At 41.9% G+C, this 19,355-nt stretch overlaps 1 pseudogene; it reads right to left on the reverse strand.

Moving 5' to 3' along the window:
- Window positions 1–8,337: 8,337 nt before the first annotated feature.
- LOC121436265 lies at window positions 8,338–11,302 on the reverse strand (annotated as a pseudogene).
- Window positions 11,303–19,355: the final 8,053 nt, after the last annotated feature.

Raw genomic sequence — 19,355 nt, forward strand, 5'->3', positions numbered from 1 at the left:
ATAAGCTAGCCGAGCAGGCGGCCGGGGTGCTGGGAACGCAGCCCCGCCACTCTTATTACTTCACCACTTCTCACTGACTACAGCACTAGGGGGAACAGGCCCTACTTCCCCTCAACTGCAGCACTCAGGAGAGTGGCCCTGTACCTAGCCTGGGCAGCACAGTAGAGCTGACCCTGTTGGCGGGGGTTCAGGAGAGCCTGCGCTAAAGGCAAGAGGATGGGAGAGCTAGCTCTACTATCTGTGGTCATACAGTGGCATGGGTGAGGGAGAGATAACCCCTCTTGTACCTAGTCACCTACTACAGGCCGGAAAGCTGGTCCTGGGGTCACAAGAGTCGAAGGGCTGACCCTGTTCCTCACCGACTGCAGCACTCAGGAGAGTGGGCCGTGTCACCTCTCGTGGGCAGCACAATAGAGCTGACCCTGTTGATGGGGGCACAGGTGATCTGGCCCCGTGAATATGAGTGAGGGATCAGGAGCCGCCCCTCATCTGCCGTATGTGGAGAGCTGGCCTGAGGTCGTGAGCTTGGCAGAACTGGCCCTGCCCCTCACCAGCTCAGTACACAGGAAAGCGGATCCTGTACCTCGCCCCGGCGAAACAGTCAAGCTGATGGTGTTGGCGGGGGTGCAGGTGAGCCTGAGGGCATGAGAGCAGGAGAACTGACCCTGCCCCTCCTCATATGCTCTGTGGTGGCATGGGTAAGGGAAAGATGCCCCCCCTCCCCTTGCTACCTGCAGCAGACAGGAAAACTAGCCTCAGAGGCAGGAGAGCAGGAAAGCTGGCCCTGCACCTTACCAGCTGTGGCAGTCAGAAGAACAGCCCTACCCCTCACCTGGGCAAAACAAGAGAGTGGGCCCTGGTGGTGTGGGTGCGGTGAGCCAGTCCCAGGGGCATGAGAACAGAACATGTCCCGCTCCTTGCTTCCTACTGCAGTGGGCAGACTAGCCTGGGCAATACCAAAGAGCTTGCCCTGCTGGTGTCCATGAGAGAAAGCTGGCAGGCTGGCCAACCAGACTACCACCCAGACCCAGAACAGCGCAGTCCATGCCAACATCCACCTCATCAAAAAAACTGCTGGAGCATGTGAAGGTGCCTGAAAATCCAAAGCTTCAGAATCTTCATGATACAAGAGAACAACAGGATTCTAAGAGGAGCCCCAGTGGGGGCTCAGCATCGAAGGGGTAGCAGGAGCCAGAGGCCTCAGACCAGAACAATGGCTCACTACAATGAACACTTATAAGTAAAAATGTATGGACTGACGGTTTACTATGTGACTCACTGGGGCACAATGCAGCTTCCATGTGGAGACTTTTCTCTTTTTGTATGTTTTTATGTTTGTTTTCATCTTTTCAATTTGTTTGTTTTTCTCTTAAATTTTATTTTATTTTTGGAGGGAGGTTGCAAGGGCAGAGGACAGATATGAAGGGACAAGGAGATGAATGGGATCAGGGTGCATGATGTGGAACCAACAAAGAATTGATTAAAATGTCTAAAATGGAAAAAAATGTGACCGCAACCTTAAGCAAATTCACTAGGCCTACCAGTCCAACAATTTTAAATAAAGGCCCTCCCAGGGAAAAGAATTCTGCCATCACAGCAAACGGATGACTTAAGACCTGCACCATGCTCACCAGGAAAGCCCTGTAGGGCTCATAGAAATGAGGAAACTTGATTCCCATGTGCATTCACTCAGACGGTTAAGTGTCTGTGGGCACAGGGAGAGCGGCATTTATACAACGCATAGAACCAAGCCCTCGCTATTTTTCAACTTAACCTCTGGAGACGCAGCTCAAGTGTTTCAAATCCAGAGCCAGGCTGGACCCAGACACACCCTCCTTTACTCCTATTCTGCCTCCTTCCTTTTCCTCTTCTCTGCACTGATGGTCCTATTCCTTACAGGACACTTCTCAGCTTGTGCTTGTTTGTTTGTTTGTTTTTCTCTTTCTAACTATTAAGCTTTTCACTACCTTCCTGTATAGTTTGCTTCAACCTTCATTTTTTTCTTTGGATACTCCTGTATTGATTAAACCCATGGATACTGCTGTATTGGTTAAACCCATGGATACTGCTGTATTGCTTAAACCCACAGATACCGCTGTATTGGTTAAACCCACAGATACTGCTGTATTGGTTAAATCCATTAATACTGCTATATTGGTTAAACCCATTTTGCCGAACCTGTTTTCTCTCTCATGCTCAGGCCACTCTCCTGCGCATCGTCTCGGCTCCCCCCTGGACAGCTTTCTCTTTCTCCTCTGGATGGCTTTCTCTTTCTCCCCTGGACGGCTTTCTCTTTCTTCCCTTGGACGGCATTCTCTTTCTCCCCTGGACAGCTTTCTCTTTCTCCTCTGATGACTTTCCCTTTCTCCTCTGGTGTGTTTGTTGATGGCAGGCACTGAGCAGAACACGTGGGAACAGCAGATTCTGTGCAGCAGGAACCACCGTGGTATTTCTGCTGGACTAAGGCTCGGGGTTGGTCCCTGGTAAACCGACAGTCCCCTGACAGTCAGGGCTCGGCTTGCTGATGTGAGCTGGGGACACTGAGGCCGTTGATCTGTCTGTGAACCTCCTGCATGATCTTGAGTAGGTCCAACAGTTCCCGATGGGGGTCTCTGAGTAAACATTGGGTACCTGTGTCTGGAATCAACCTCTCTGTACTCAGGAGTCCTCTCTCATCATTCTGAAACAAGTCCTGTCTCTAAGCCTCTGCTGGGTCTATGCCTGCTAGTTGACGAAGTCTCAGCTTGCCTTTTTTAATTAACTCAGAGACTTTTTCCACATAAGTTCTCAGTTTCTTACTTGGTTTATGTGGTAAAAAGATCCATTCCAAGATAATATCATCTCTTTGCATTAAAATTTCTGTGGGAGAAATTTTTGATGGTAATATGACGAGAATACAATCGAGCTCTGGATTCATTCTGTCCACATGTGCCTGTTGTAATTTCTCCTCAATCATTGTCAGTTCCTTTTCTGCTTCAGCTGTTAATTCTCTGGGACTGTTTAAATCTTTATCACCATCCAAGGTTTTGTTCAAATGAATTATTAGATCAGGTATTATCCCAATAGCTGGTCGTAGACTAGAAATGTCTCCTAACAGTCTTTGAAAGTCATTAAGAGTCCGTAGGCGATCTCTCCTAATTTGTGCCTTTTGTGTCTTAATGTTTTGCAAACCTATTCTATAACCTAAATAATTAACAGAATCTCCCTTCTGAATCTTTTTAGGAGCAATTTGCAATCCCCATTTGGGTAAGAGTATCTGTATTTCTTCAAACAGTCTGTTCAAGGTATCTATGTTTGAATCGGATAACAAAATGTCGTCCATGTAATGGTATACTATAGATTTGGGAAATTTCTTGCGTATTATTTGCAATGGTTGGTTCACAAAATATTGGCACAGGGAGGGGCTATTTAACATACCCTGGGGGAGGACGGCCCAATGGTACCTCCTTGAAGGTTGAGAATTGTTATAAGTAGGCACCATGAAGGCAAATTTTTCTCTATCTTCTTTTTGCAAAGGTATAGTGAAAAAACAATCCTTTAAATCAATAACTATGAGAGGCCATCCTTTTGGTAATAAAGAGGGCAAAGGAATTCCAGATTGCAGAGGGCCCATAGGTTGAATAACCTTGTTGATGGCCCTGAGATCTGTCACCATTCTCCATTTACCTGATTTTTTCTTAACCACAAATACAGGAGAATTCCAAGGGCTGGTAGATTCTTCTATATGTCCAGCATCTAGTTGTTCTTGTACCAGCTGTTCTAAAGCCTGTAACTTTTCCTCAGCTAAAGGCCATTGCTTTGTCCATATTGATTTCTCAGTCAACCATTTTAGAGGCAAGGCTGTTGGTATCTCTGAAGGGACATCAATTGCTTGTTCTTGCACAGCCCTAATGGCTGGTTTTCTCCGTTTGTAATATCTTTTAATATTATTCTCAGAAATATAGGCTCTAGAAGTAGCAGGAATGTTAATTTCGGTATTCCATTGTTGTAATAGGTCATGACCCCATAAATTCATTGCAATATTGGCTACATATGGCTTTAATTTTCCTATTTGTCCCTCTGGCCCTATACATTCAACCCATCTCGTGCTCTGCCTTACTCGAGATAGGGTTCCAATTCCCAGGAGCTGAACATTTACATTCTGAAGAGGCCAATACGGATGCCAAGATTCTGGGGTAATGATACTTACATCAGCACCTGTGTCCAGCAGGCCAGTAATAAAAATGCCATTTACACACACTCTCAGCTTAGGTCTTTGATCATTTATAGAAGTTTGCCAAAACACACGTAACTCATCTTTCTGATCACTATTGCTTGTAACAGTAGGCATGTGGCTTCCTAATTGTCCTGACGAGGCATGTTCTCTGCAGAAACTGGAAATGACTGAACCATGTTTGCCATGGGGGCCTGTGAGGCCCCCCTCTCACGTTTCCCATCTGTATCAGATTGCCTTGTCTATCTCTTGTAGACCTGCGTTCATTTGTCCAGTGTCTGCCTTTTCCACATCTTCTACATAAACCTGAAGGCTGAGTCCTTCTATTTTTGTTATTTTTAGAAGATGCATTATTATTATTTTTGAAAATCTGTTGTTTACAATTCCTTTTCATATGACCCATTTTGTCACAATTAAAACATTTGGTATTCTGGTGTCTCCTTTTATCATTGGAAATGGCTTTTTCTACCCATGCTTCAGTGCCATAGTCAAATGTGTCAACATTCAGTGTATGCAAGACCCATTCTTCCAAGGGCGCTGATCTGAACTTTAAAGGCCCCAAGATCTTTTTGCATTCCACATTTGTATTTTCGTATGCCAAAGACTCAATCATTATACATCTTGTTTCTGGGTTAGATATCCCTATTTGTACAGCCTTAGTTAGTCTTTGTAAAAAGTCACTAAAGGGTTCTCTCTGACCCTGTTTAACTCTGACAAATGATTCCATTCTCTGTCCTGGGTCTTGTACCCTGTCCCAAGCCCTTAAGGCTGCTGTAGTACAGATGGAGAGTGTGTTTTCATCCAAATTAGCTTGTTCTTGAGGGTCAGAAAAGAGCCCTTCACCTAGAATTTTATCTAGGGAAATGTCAATTCCCTTCGCCTTTTCCTGTTGTTCTGAAAGTCTAGCCTCTTGCCTGAATAAGCATTTCCATTTCAATTGCGGTCCACTCTCAAGGACCGCGGAGCTCAGCTGGAGCCAGTCCGAGGGGGTTGCTCTGCTTGTTGTGGCCCAAGATTTTAGCATCTCTTTAACAAAAGAGGCATGCATCCCAAAAGTCATGACAGCCTGTTTAATTTCTTTGAGATCATTCATACGGACAGGCTCCCATGTATCTTCCTTGATGACCCTAGGGTTTCTGGAACCAATCACCTTTTCTGTTGTTATTACTGGAAAGGCATGTAGAGCTGTAGGTAGAGCTTTGTGGAAATTGTCCCGGAGGGATTTATCCACAGATGTAGTTAAAATTTGCCTTTCTACCCTTTGCTCTTCTTCATCAGAATTTAGAAATTCCTCAATCTTTTCAATTTTATTCACCATTGCTTTTTGTAATGTCTGAATCTCCTGTCCAGAATTATGTTCCAAAGCCTTCATTGAGGATTCTAAAGTATGAAATTTGTCCATTAGAGATAACTTGTCATCTTTGGACATAATTTTTATGGCATAAACCGTGCCTTCTTGTATTGATAATCTTTCCGCCAATCTGTCATAAGCTTTAGACAAAATTCGATTGTCACATTCAGCAGTTTTGATTCTCTCAGTTAATGTTTCAGTTCCTACAGAAAGGGACTGCTGGAACTTACGATCTAATTCAGCTGTTCCTTCTTCCATAGTAATGAATTTCTCCTTAACATCAGCCTGTACCTTTTCTAGATTTTGCTCAGTTAACCGAGTCATGTTAAACAAAGATCTGTTTTCTTCCTGGAGAACTTCAAACTGATTCTTGAGAAGATTGTTGTCATTCTCAATAGTTTTTAAACATTCAACCTCTGCCTTAAGAGATTTGATCATTTTCCTATTAGCAAACCAAATAGTGCTAAGGAAAATTAAGAGTCCCAGAAATATCCATAGATGTGGGGTGATAGACACCTCTTGTAAAATCTCCCAAATGGTACACTCAAAAAAGCTGTTGAAATCTGAAACTGTCATGTTCTCAGACATTTTATTTATAAAAGAAAAAATTCTTTTACCTGCAATGACCGGTTCCTGCCAGTGGTGGTGAAAGAGTCCACTTGAGTCCACGTGGCCTAAGTCTGAAATAAATGACTCAAAAACAAAATTGAAACAGACACCAGACTGATAAATAGCAATTGGGCCAGAAAGGGAACAGAGAGAAAGCCGCCAAAGTGAACAAATCAAAGGGACCGGCGTGTTTGAGCCGGCTCGCAGGGCCGCCGTCATGTGACCCGAGCGCTGGCGGAGGTGGGAGGGGAACAGAGACTGATCACGCTGTTACAGAGGCGCTTGTGCCACTGTCAGGCAGGGCGGGGCCGGGGAGTGCTAATACTCCCGTCCTGTTTGACTTTTTAGCAGGCACCAGGAAAGATCGAGTTGCTCAGAATCTCAGCTGTGTCCCCAGCCGTAGTCGGACGGCTGAAAGGGTACAGTCTGCACGCCCAGGAGAGACCGCCGCTTGGAGCGGTGGCCCCAAGAGACTCCGATTTGGGGCAGGTCTCCGCAAAGCCCCACGGGGCGGGTGCCAAATGTATCGGCATGAATAAACGCAGGCAAATATTAAAGAATATATACAAATTTAATGATTAAATAAAACTTACAGAACCGAGGTTCCTGCATAGCACAGGAGGTAGGAAAGAAAGGGAGGAGCCGCCTCCCGCATGCCCATTTATCGGTACGCATTCGCCCGAGGCAAACCCGTCCCCTAAAGGGGCTGGCTTAACCCTACACCTCTGGCTTTGTGTACTATAGTATAATCTTCAAGTTTATCTTGAAGAATCATGTCTTGTTTGGCTGCTTCATTAGGTCAACAAAAATGGATTCTCTCTATCAGACTAAAACTTGGTGGAAAAAATTGATCATATTGATTCGTTACTTGTTTCCATTTCATCCGCATTCCTGCAACACTCAGGTGGCTAAAACACTGTCAGGAAGAAATTACATCTATTTCTGTCCACAGCCGTTCACCTCTGAGGCAGGAGCAGTCATTACAATTAATGTCTACCCCTTGACCAATGCTACCTTCCCAGAGACAGGTGGAAGTGGAAACGAGACCCTGCTGTCACCATCAGCACTGCCAGTGGAGGGGACTAATTGTCCAAGACCTAATCATGTGTATCTACTGTTTGAACACTGTTTTCCTCTGGGAATACCCGGGGCCGAGTGGAGACTCTAAGAAGCTATCAGGATCTCAACGGAGCTCTAGCTGTTTGATTCAGGGGTGACTATCTCCAAAGGAAAGAAATTAGTTAAATGAATAAGTGATGGAAACTCTGACCTGGAATAGTCTGCCTAACTTTTCACCTAAATTCAAAGGGCAGAAGTTTCTACATGGCCATGAACTCCTGTTCTCATTGGCATGAGAAAGACTAGTCGGCATCCTCCAAAAATACCAGGAGGACTCTTTACAATAATACCGTCCTAGCTAAATCATCCCACTTCCCACACCCCTCTGCCATGTGTCATTTCTTCTCTTACCGACAGATGGAGCCGGAGAGAAGCGGGGTGAGACTATTTCCTCAGACATTTGGTTCAGAGTTGGACTTAATGCTTGCTTTCTCTCTCTCTCTCCCTCCCTCCCTCTTTCTCACACACACAAATAATAATGAATGGGATAATCTTAAACTCATTTGTTTAATATTTACTTATATTAAATTACTTTTGCCTGAATATATGCATGTATACCATGCTCATGCCTGGTGCCTGTGGAGGTCAGAAGAGGGCATCAGACCCTCTGGAACTCTGTGGGTGCTCAGAACTAAATCTGGGTATTCTGCTAGAGCAGTTAGCACTCTTTTTTTTTACACTGTTTTGTTTGGTTGGTTGATTTTTTTGTTGTTGTTGTTGTTCATTCAAAACTTTATTGAATAGCTAAGGATACAAAGGGATTAAAACACAGTCAGAGATGAGGCATATGCACCAGTGTAGAAAGCAGTAGAATTCTCTGCATCACAGGAGTGAAAGAAAAATGCTTTAGGAAAACAAGAGATTGCTTCCAGCCTGCAAGGGGCAGTGGAGGAGGGGAGAGGACAGCCAATCAGCAAAGGGGACTGAGCTGAAACTAGAGGACTGTGGTCTGGACTGCTGATGGTACTCAGTATGGACTAGATTTGTTTCTCCTTTTGCTTTTTCCCATCTTTGGGCTTAATTTACCAGTAGTGCCCTGGACTATTTAATGCACTTTTTCTATGGTTGTTTGAATTTTTGCCCTAATGTCTTCTACAGGACTAGGTCCTTTTGGTGTTTTAGAAGTTTTTCTCTGTTTTTTTTTTTTGAAAGACTATTGACCCTTTGATCTTAGTGTTGATGGTTTTAAGTCTTTTCCATTTTGATTTGATTTTTTGTGTGTGTGCATTTTTGGCCAGAATATCTCATACAGATTTCTTCACTGGAACTTTTTCTTCATTTTCCTCCTCATCAAAATCATCATCATCTTCCTCGTTATCATCTTTATCATCTTCATCATCATCTTCATCAAGTTTTAATTGTTTCTGTGGAACCCTGTTACCATCTCCAGAAGCAGATCACTTTCCAGACATCCTTAAGACTTTTACATCCTCCTCATTTTTATCTTCTGACTCTGCATCTTCCTCTACAGCTACCGTGTGCAGTCCACTAATGTGCACAGGCCCTGAACCACACTTCAACCTTAAGACACAGCTGGTGTCATTTCAAAGTTCCCAAGAGAAATTGTACAGACATTTTCAAAGTTGCCAGTGTTACTTTAATTGGACTACCTTCATAGTTCATTGTTCTGCGTCTACCATGAGTAATTTGCGTTTTGCTCCCATCCCTAAACTAACCATTCTTAGTGACAACTGGTGCTCATTCTCATCATTAGCCACCGTAAAATGGGAATCCTTGTCAGCTTTTAGTGCACAACCGAAAAGGTAGTTCTGAGGCGTAAGAGGGTTTATGTCCACATCTATTGAGTCTTCAGTGTGACAGAAGTTGGACAGAGGGAACTGCTACTTCTTTCTCCTCAGAACAGACACACAGGATGGAATCACGCCAGGACATTTTGTTTGTTTGTTTATTTGTTTGTTTTTTGAAACAAGGTCTCATTATGTTACCTTGGCTGGCTTGGAACTCACTATGTAGACCAGTCTTACCTTGAACTCACAAAAATGCACCTGCCTTTGCCTCCTGGGTGCTGGGATTAAAGGTGTGCAGCACCATGTCCAGCCCAGTAAACATTCAACCTCTGAACCATCTCTCCAGCCCCTAGATGTTGAAGGAGGGTGTTTATTTTGTTCCCGGTGTCCTAGAACCGAAATAATCACACAGAAACTATATTATTTAAAATACTGCTTGGCCCATTAGCTCTAGCTTCTTATTGGCTAACTCATATTAGTTTAACCCATATCTATTAATCTGTATATTGCCACATGGCAGTGGCTTACCAGCAAAGATTTGATATATCTGACTCTGGCAGCTCCATGGCATCTCTCCAACTCCGCCCTTCTTCCTCCCCAACATACAGCCTAGCTTTTCCTGCCTACCTAAATTCTGCCTTGCTATAGGTCCAAAGAAGCTTCTTTATTCATTAATGGTAATCACAGCACACAGAGGGGACTTCCACATCACCTCCCCTTTTCTGTTTAAATAAAAAGGAAGGTTTTAACTTTAACATAGTAAAATTATATATAACAAAACAGATATCAAACAAGAATTACAGTTACAATATTTATATCTACTTTATCTTTTATCATAACTAAGGAAAACTATAACTAAATTCTTCAACTCCATCAAAGACTCCAGAAGGATATATTATCTAAGTAAACAGAAAAGTACACTGTAAGCAACTTCCAAAACTCTAGAATTGACAGAGACATCTCACTGCCTGACAGTCATCCAAAGTTCTGTACCATTGGGGCATCCATCTTCAGCCCACAGGCCCATAATATTCAGCAGACTTTTCCATGAAGCAGGAAATTTCAAAGATAGGTCTGCTTATACTGGCAATTTGACAGTCACTTTCTTCTGTATCCTGCAGAATGTCTAGCAGACTCTTTCATGAAGCAGGAACCCCAAAGAATCATCTCACCTTTAGGAAAATGCAGCAGTCATTTCTCTGTTGGTCCTGCATATCCAGTTCAGCAGTTCAGGTAAGAGCAGTTTCTTGCCCAAATGGCTAAAGAGCCTCTTCGATGACCACCTTCCTCTCGAAGTAATTGGTGCTGCCAGGAGCAGATGTGTCTCTTTGTCATGAAAAGTCTTAAGTTTTTAAACATTTAAACCATATTCTGAAGGGCTCTGAAAGATTTGAAGAATACCTATCTAACTGAAATATATTTTTATGCATCTAGAAAATCTAACTAACAGAACTACAAGCTTGACTATTATAGATTATTATCTATTAATCTATATTTCTTGATTGTGCATTATATTTTAAAATGAACTGCACAAACACAATGCCTTAATAAAGAGCAGAAATATACACATAACAAAATTGACCTTAAATTTGTATCAATAAACCAAGATCCATACCAATGAAAATCTCTATAGCACATCCCCCTTTAAATGTAAAGAAACATTTATAGACAATATTTGGGAACATGGACGTATGCTGCAGCCAGTCAGTCCCAAAGACTCACACAGAGGTCTACATCAATTATAAACTGATTGGCCCAGTATCTCAGGCTCCTCTCATTAACTAATTCTTATAATTTATATTAGCCCATAATTCTTGTCTATGTTGGCCATGTGGCTTGGCACATTTTTCGGCAAGGCAGTCATATCTTGCTTCTTCTGTGGCTGGATCATGACTGTAGACTGCGTCCTCTTCCCAGAATTCTCCTGTTCTCATTTCCCTGCCTCTACTTCCTGCCTGGTCACCCCACCTATACTTCCTGCCTGGCTACTGGCCAATCAGTGTTTATTTAAAATATAATTGACAAGGTACAGACAGGCCATTGTCCCACAGCACCTAGAATAAATTTTTAAAGAATAAAATAAAATAAAATTTTGCTTTGTTAAATCAATGATGGCAGAAGTAATGCTGGGAGATTCAGAGATTGAGTCTCAAGAAGTTTCACAGTCCGACTCCTTCCTGTCTTTGCAATCTGAGATCAAGATGCCATAAAATGTGAGCCACCTGGAAGAGAGCCGAGGCAACCTGGCTGGTAGCCAGACATGCTACCGAGACCATCTTACAGCACCTACAGGCAACCACATGATTGTTCCCAGGTAAGAGCAATAGAAGAACCATCTAGATTGCCAACACACAAAATCATTAGCATAGGTGTCAATCAGACATGGTTTAAGCCACTAAGTATTGGGGTATTTTATGTGGAGAGAAAAAATTAATATGTTCTCAAGGAAATTTAAATTTCAAATCAAACTCTGAGTGTCCTAGTCCTTCAAGAACAAATGTTCCTAGTTTGGAAAATGAAAGTGCCATCTTTTTCTTTTCTAACATCCCTATCAGTTTCCCCTCCCTCCTCTCTTCCCAGTCCCTGCCTGCCCCCACAAGCCCCTCTGACTCCTCCCATCCACTCCTCCTCTGTTTCTCTTCAGAAAAGGGCAGGCCTCCCATGAGTATCACCAAGAATGTCATATCAAGTTGCAGTAAGACTAAGCCTCTCCTCATGTATTAAGGATGGACAAGGCAACCCAGTATGAGGAATAGGGTCCCAAAAGCCCGCAAAAGAGTCAGAGGCAGCCCCTGCTCCCATTGTTAGGAGTTCTACAAGAAGACCAAGCTATAAACTTGTCACATATATACAGAGGGCCCAAGTCAATCCTATGCAGGCTCCCTGGTTGTTGTTTCAGTCTCTGTGAGCTCCTATGAGGCCAGATTAGTTGATTCTGTGGGTTTCCTTGTGATGTCCTTGACCCTCCTTCTCCCCCCCTCTTCTGCAGGACTCTCTGAGCCCGGCCTAATGTTTGAATGTGGGTCTCTGCATCTGTTTGCACCAGTTGCTGGATGAAACCTCTCTGATGAGAACTGGACTAGGCACCAATCTATGAATATAGCAGAATATTGTTAGGCATCATTACATTGACATTTTTCCCCCAGTCCTGTTTGATTCTATCTTGGGTCCCTGGGTCATACAGTCTCTAGGATAGAAAGTGCCACCTTAATTGTCACCACCCCAATTTTCCCAAATAAACTAACTCTAACATCCTCTTAACACTAAATCTTAAAATTATTCTTTTCTGATAAGAAGAGAAAATTTCAGTTGAAACATTGGATTACTTTGAAGTATATATTCTTTGGTTTTAAAGCAAATACTACACTGACAAGAAAAAATACACACAAATGAGTATATATGAGTCAATATTTTTAAATGCAAACATCTTTGGGGAAAGGAGATGGTTTGGTGTGTAAAAGTACTTACTGCACACATCCGATAACCTGAGACCAGGTCCCCAGACTCCAAATAAAGCCTAACTCAGTATTAAAGGGATGGTAATCCCAGCATGTCCTGGAGTCTGTGAAGAAATGGAAGCATCTCCAAAAAAACTCACATGACCAGCAGCAGAAACTTGCCTCAGACAAGGCAGAAGGACAATGACCAACACCCCCAAGGTTCACACAAGCACACACGCATACACACACCACACACAACATACATACATACATACATACCACAGATACATGCATTTTTAAACTAAACATCCTTATATATTATAAAACACTTCATCGGCCGGACGGTGATGGTGCACGCCTTTAATCCCAGCACTCGGGAGGCAGAAGCAAGTGAATCCCTGTGAGTTCGAGGCCAACCTGGTCTACAAAAGCTCATTCAAACCCTGTCTCAAAAAACAAAACAAATCAAAACAAAACAAAAAAACACTTCATCTGCTTTAAAATGGATTTTAGGCAAGAATTAAGGAAATTTTGCTTTGGTGTCTTTCATGATCTCAGGGGCTCTTCTGTACCATTAAGAAAAAAGATAATAAATACAAATGCACAGCAGGCTAGTGATATGGGATGTCCTTCTCTATGCTGTGAATATGTTTTATTACCATTTGTTAATAAAGAAGTTGATGTGGCCAATAGCCAGGCAGAATAGAGCCAGGCAGTAAATCCAAGCAAAGATATAGAAAGAATGACAGAGTCGGGGAGATGCCAGCAGCCACCAGGGAAGCAACATGTGAGATAATAAGCCATGGGCCTCATTGTAAAATATAGACTAATAGACATGGATTAATTTAGTTGTAGGAGCTAGTTAATAATAAGCCTGAGCTAATAGACCAAATAGTTTATAATTAATATTTAGCCTCTAAGTGATTATTTTAAAAGAGCCTTGAAACCAGGCAGGACAGAAAAAGCATCCATTTACCTAATGGTTATTAATCATGAAAAATATGAAGAGAAATAATAAATACATAAGGTTCTAGATCTAAATCCCTTTCAAATACATTGCTACAAAGAGTTTATCCTAAAACCTTTGTCCTCAGACCTTAAAATCAAAAATAGAAGTTATAATGATAAAATAGAGTAACTAAATTTTAGATCTAAGGTATTAATTTTGCCATACATGTGTGTATGTGCCAACAACATATGGATGTACATATATATCTAAATAATTGAAATTTAAAATTCAAATAATGTCATCCTAACATGTTTCCTTAACTTTAATCATCGATACAAATATAAACCACTCTTACCAAAAGCAATCTACAGATTCAACGCAATGCCCATCAAAATCCCAGCAAAATTCTTCATAAACCTCGAAAGAACGGTACTCAACTTCATAAGGAAAAGCAAAAAATCCAGGATAGCCAAAACAATCCTGTACAATAGAAGATCTTCCAGAGGCATCACAATCCCTGACTTCAAACTCTACTACAGAGCTACAGTACTGAAAACAGCCTGGCATTGGCATAAGAACAGACAGGAAGACAAATGGAACCGAATAGAAGACCCGGATATCAATCCACACATCTTCGAACACCTGATCTTTGATAAAGAAGCAAAAAAATTTCAAATGGAAAAAAGAAAGCATATTTAACAAGTGATGCTAGCATAACTGGATATCAAATGTAGAAGAATGAAAATCGACCCATATCTATCACCATGCACAAAACTCAAGTCCAAATGGATCAAAGACCTCAACATAAAGCCAGCCATACTGAACCCCATAGAAGAGAAAGTGGGAAGTACACTTGAACACATTGGCACAGGGAACCACTTCCTAAATAGAACCCCAGCAGCACAGGCACTGAGAGAAACAATTAATAAATGGGACCTCCTGAAACTGAAAAGCTTCCATAAAGCAAAGGACACAGTCAACAAGAAAAAACAACAGCCTACAGAATGGGAAAAGATCTTCACTAACCCCACATCAGACAGAGGTCTGATCTCCAAAATAAACAAAAAACTCAAGAAATTGGACACCAAAAGAACACACAATACAATAAAAAAATGGAGTACAGACCTAAATAGAGAACTCTTAACAGAGGATTCCAAAATGGCTGAAAGACACTTAAGGAAATGTTCAACATCCTTAGTCATCAGAGAAATGTAAATCAAAAACAACACTGAGATTCCATCTTATACCTGTAAGAATGGCCAAGATCAAAAACACTGATGGCAACTTATGCTGGAGAGGTTGTGGGGAAAAGGGAACACTCTTGCATTGCTGGTGGGAATGCAAGCTGGTACAACCTCTCTGGATGTCAGTATGGCGATTTCTCAGAAAATTAGGAAACAACCTTCCTCAAGACCCAGTAATACCACTTTTGGGTATATATCCAAAGGATGCTCAATTGTGCCACAAGGACATGTGCTCAACTATGTTCACAGAAGCTTTGTTTGTCATAGCCAGAACCTGGAAACAACCTAAATGTCCCTTGATCGAAGAATGGATAAGGAAAATGTGGTACATTTACACAATGGAGTACTACACAGCAGAAAAAAATAACGACAGCTTGAATTTTGCAGGAAAATGGATGGAGCTAGAAAACATTATTTTGAGTGAGGTAACCCAGACACAGAAAGACAATTATCACATGTACTCACTCATAGGTGGTTTTTAAACATAAAGCAAAGAAAGCCAGCCTACAAACCACAGTCCCAAAGAACTTAGACAACAATGCGGACACTAAGAAAGACATAGATCTAATCTATATGGGAAGTAGAAAGTAGAAAAAGACAAGATCTCCTGAGTAAATTGGGAGCATGGGGACCTTGGGGAGGATTGAAGGGGATAGGGGAGAGGTAGGGAGGGGAGCAGAGAAAAATGTAGAGCTCAATAAATATCAATTAAAAAAGGAAAAAATATAAACCACTAATTTATCTACCTACACAATTTGAGTAAAACCTTAAGACTCCATGTCTCTGATAAACCTGGATTATTATTAGCAATATTTGCTGCTTATTGGAACTCAATTCAATGTTACATCTAAAACCTCAAAATGACTTTAGATTTAATATTGAAATAATTAGTTAATTGTCACAATTTATTTGAAGATTGTAAAGAGAATAAAATCCACACCTACTCAAGGTTTTTAATGTAACAGCCACAATTTTTTTAAAGTAAAATTCTTGTAAAATAAGAAAAATAGACACTTCTATATGCTGATAAAAAGGTTTTTATAAAAAACAAAACAAAACAGCAAAGGCCATTCATACTCGTAAGGAATTAGAAGTGCTGTTATATAGAAGCGAGAACAGACTCTGGTGCTCAGCTTCATGCTGGAATCCAAATAGCACACTGTGGTCGGAAGAGAGTGGTGGATGCAGGATTCAACAGGACACAACGTAAGTGCTTTTGTTTCTGTGGGGCATGGCTTCTGTGACTGTAGAAAATCCAAAATAATCTCAAAGCAGTTTAATTTCCATTTTTGTCACAGTTAAGAATGTCAAACACTTTTCAATACTTATTGGCCATCATACTTCTTTTGAGATTTGTCTGTTCAGTTCTTTAATATATTCATTATTGGGTGAGTTTAATTACTGTAGTTCTTTATATACTTTTTATTTTTATTTTAGTTAAAATATAATTACATCATTTCCCCCTTCCTTTTCCTCCCTTCAATCGCTCTTATATCCCCCCACTCCCTCTCAAATCCATGGCCTCTTTTATTGGGGTGTGTGTGTGTGTGTGTGTGTGTGTATGCATAAATACAAAAATACAACCTGTTGGGTCTGTTCAGCATTGCATTAACGTACAGGATTTCAGGGCTGATCACTTTAGTTTGCATAACCAATTAGGCCCTCAACCCAAGTGTAGACAAATTTTCCCTCTCTCCAGTCTAGTAAACTATAGTTCTTTGTCTAGGAGTGGGGGCCTCTTGAAATGTCCTTCTTCCATGTTAGCATGTACACTGGTCTTGCCATCGTTTGAGCCTTGTGTTAGCTAGCCATGGTGTTGTGCTAGGTGTCTCACTAGAATACACCATCGTACAGCAGACTTCCTGGTCCTCTGGATCAAACAATCTTTCCCACATCTTCTTCCTCCATGTTTCCTGAGCCTTAAGTGCCAGAGTTATGTTTTAGACTCATCCATCAGGGCTGAGCACCCCATAACCAGCTGTTTTCTGTATTGACCAGTTGTGATTTTCTGTGATGGTCTCTATCTGCTATAAAGAGAAGCTTCTTGATGGAGGGTGAAAGCTACATATTATCTGTGGGTATAAGGATAAGCATTTAAAGTGCAGATAGGAATTATGCAGGTTTTGATAAAATGGCGGTGTCTTGAGCTATTTTATTTCACTGTGTAAAGATATATCATTGTGACTGGTTTAATAAAAAGCTAAACTTCCAGTAGCTAGGCAGGAGGTATAAGCAGGACTTCAGGGCAGAAAGAGAACTCAGGGAAGAAGTTGGAATAGCCAGCTGGATCAAGAGGAAGCAGGACATGCAGGAGGAGAGGTAAAAACCCTGAGTCACGGAGATGAACAGAAATGGGTTCGTTAAAGTTATGAGAGCTAGTTGGAAACCAGCCAAAGCTTTCATAATTAATAAGTCTCCATGTCACTATTTGGGAGCTGGCTGGCAGGAGAGAGAAAACCTCAGTACCTGGTGGTAGAAGGTTCCATTGTAAAATCAACGACCTCATTAGCCCTTGAAAGCTGGGTAAGTTTCCATCCAATCAGACAACTGTTGGTTATCGCCAAGACTTGAGTGCCACTACTGCACCTTTTGAGATATCCTGCCATGTTGGGGTGTGTGTGTGTGTGTGTGTGTGTGTGTGTGTGTGTGTGTGTTTCATAAGTATCATGCCTGGGTAGGGCTGTTCTCTGCTTCTTTCCCTTGGTGCCTTGCATAGCACCTTCTGGTACTACAAAAGCTGGTCCTTACAGAAGAGGCATTCAGGTCAGGACCAGCTTGAATCTTCCAAGTCCTGTGTCTGAACTACAACCTCTGGGAAGCAACCAAGGGTAGCAGCAATAGCCTCTATTGTTTTGGAGCTCTCTTGAACTTCCCAGATCAACAACTCAAAAACAGGTTTCTCATGCCTAGTGCTGGACTTCCATTAGATGTTTCATATATCCTAGATATTAAGCCTGTCTGACGCATAGTTGACATAGTTGTCTCCTTTTCTCTCGGCCGTCTCTTCAGGTGGTTACCTCCTTTGTTGGGCCGAAGTTTTATTAATTACATGCAATTCCATTTGTCAACGCTTAGAATTACTTCCTGTGCTCTACACATCATTTTAAATTTTGAAGTGTCTTATATATGCTTTCTTCCCACAGCTTCAGAGCGTCAGGCCTCATATGAAGGTCATTGGTCCATTTTTAATTCATCGTTGTAAAAGATAAAGATCTGGTCTTATTGTTCCACTCGTGGAAATTCAGTTTTCCTAGAACCACTTGTTGAAGAGACATTTTCTCAATGTTTGTTTTTGACATCTTTGTCAAAACTTAAGTGGCCATAGCTGTATGACATGTCTGGGTTCTCATTCACTTCCATTGATCTACATCCATTTCTAATACAGTCCTGTTTTTGTCCCTATGCCTCCAATGTTGCTCATTTGGCTCTGTGGCTTTGGTTGTTCAGTTGGTTATGCTTCCACGTAGATTACAGAATTTCCCCCCTAATTATCTGAAGAATATCATTGGGACTTGTCTTAGTTATGGTGTCTGTTGCTATGAAGACACCACAACCGCAGCAACCTCTTATAATGGAAAACATTTAACTGTGATGACTCATAGTTCAGAGGTTTCATCCATTATCATCATAGTGGGACATAGCAGTGAAAGACCTGGATAAATCCAGGTATCCCCAAAGAAAACCCTGGATAAATCCAGGTTTTCCACACACACACCAAGCAGGAAGAGCCAAAAATCTAAGCAGGAAGAGAGAAATCTAGGATTAGACAGTTCAGTGACTGTGTTTCAGGAACTAGCTGAAGATAAAGTTAGATTGTAATCTTGAGAACAATCTTGAGAAACAGGGAGTTTCCCCCTTGTGATTATCATTAGGTATTTTTCGGAATACTGTGTTTCAGGAACTAGCTGATTATGACCTTGAGTGATCTTGAGAGGCAGGGAGTTGGCCCCTTGTGACACCCTCCCTGCCCCTTTCGGATTCCTGGACTGTGGTTTCTTCCTATAAAAACCCCTTCTCCGGGTTGAATTCTTCCCTGCATGGGTTATGAGTCTCGGCCCCAGTTCCTGTCTAATCGATTAAAGCCTCGTGTGATTGCAGCAAGGACAGTCTCTCATGAGTTACTGGGGGGGGGGGGGTCGTGTTACCCCGAGACTTGAGTGAGAGTCTCCCCACACGAGGGGGGGGTGTCTTTCAGCAGCAGCAGGCAGGCAGAGCTGGAGAAGGAGCTGAGAGATCTACATCTTGCAAGCAACAGGAAGTGAACCAACACTGGGCGGTATCTCAAGTATATATGAGACTTCAAAGCCCGCCTCCACAATGACACACTTCCCCCAACAAGACCACACCTACTCCAACAAGGACACACCTCCTAATAGTGCCACTCCCTTTGGGGCTCGTTTTGTTCAGACCACCACAGAACTTTTCTTCCTTAAATTTTTGCTGTAAAGGTCTTTCACCTCCCTGGTGGGTTTATTCCTCGGCTTTGTTTTTTAAGTTATTGTGAATGGGGTTCTTATGTTTACTTTTACCTTGTTACTTAGTGGAAGTGTTTTTCAGGTGTAAGAGTTTTCTGGTGGAGTATTTAACGTACGGGATCACATCATATACAAATAGGGATAATTTGGCTTTTCCTTTCCTATTTGTATCTCTTGTTTTATTGCTTTAGCTATGATTCAAGCACT

This window comes from Microtus oregoni, unplaced genomic scaffold (genome assembly GCF_018167655.1).
Source record: "Microtus oregoni isolate MIOR12 unplaced genomic scaffold, Mior012 000002F_ref0000024, whole genome shotgun sequence".
Classification (NCBI taxonomy): domain Eukaryota; kingdom Metazoa; phylum Chordata; class Mammalia; order Rodentia; family Cricetidae; genus Microtus; species Microtus oregoni.